Source organism: Opisthorchis viverrini (genome assembly GCF_000715545.1).
Source record: "Opisthorchis viverrini unplaced genomic scaffold opera_v5_399, whole genome shotgun sequence".
NCBI classification, from domain to species: Eukaryota; Metazoa; Platyhelminthes; class Trematoda; order Opisthorchiida; family Opisthorchiidae; genus Opisthorchis; species Opisthorchis viverrini.
In genome coordinates, this window is record NW_008752058.1 from 22,194 (window position 1) to 22,540 (window position 347).

Sequence of the window (347 nt, forward strand, 5' to 3'; positions counted from 1 at the left end):
CGAACGGTACCTGCAAAACGATAAGTCCCTTGTTTGCATATATATCTATTGTAATAATTTTACTCAACAAGCGGACATTGTTAGTCCCCCCGTTTTCTCGTTCGTATAACTAGTTTTCGGGTTCCGTTAGAGCATTAACAGGTTCACTTGACGCGGCTGTGCTGATGATATTACGTGTGCCTCGTATGTGGCATAATCGACCATGCGTCCACCATGGACAGCATTCCCCATAGATTTGAAACAGTGGCTGGTCTCTGTGTGACTGTTGTGGCGTTCGTCCTGCCGGCTCCCCTTCCTTGACTTTCCGGATAGCAGCAGAGCGATCCGCCTGGACCTGCGAGTGTAAA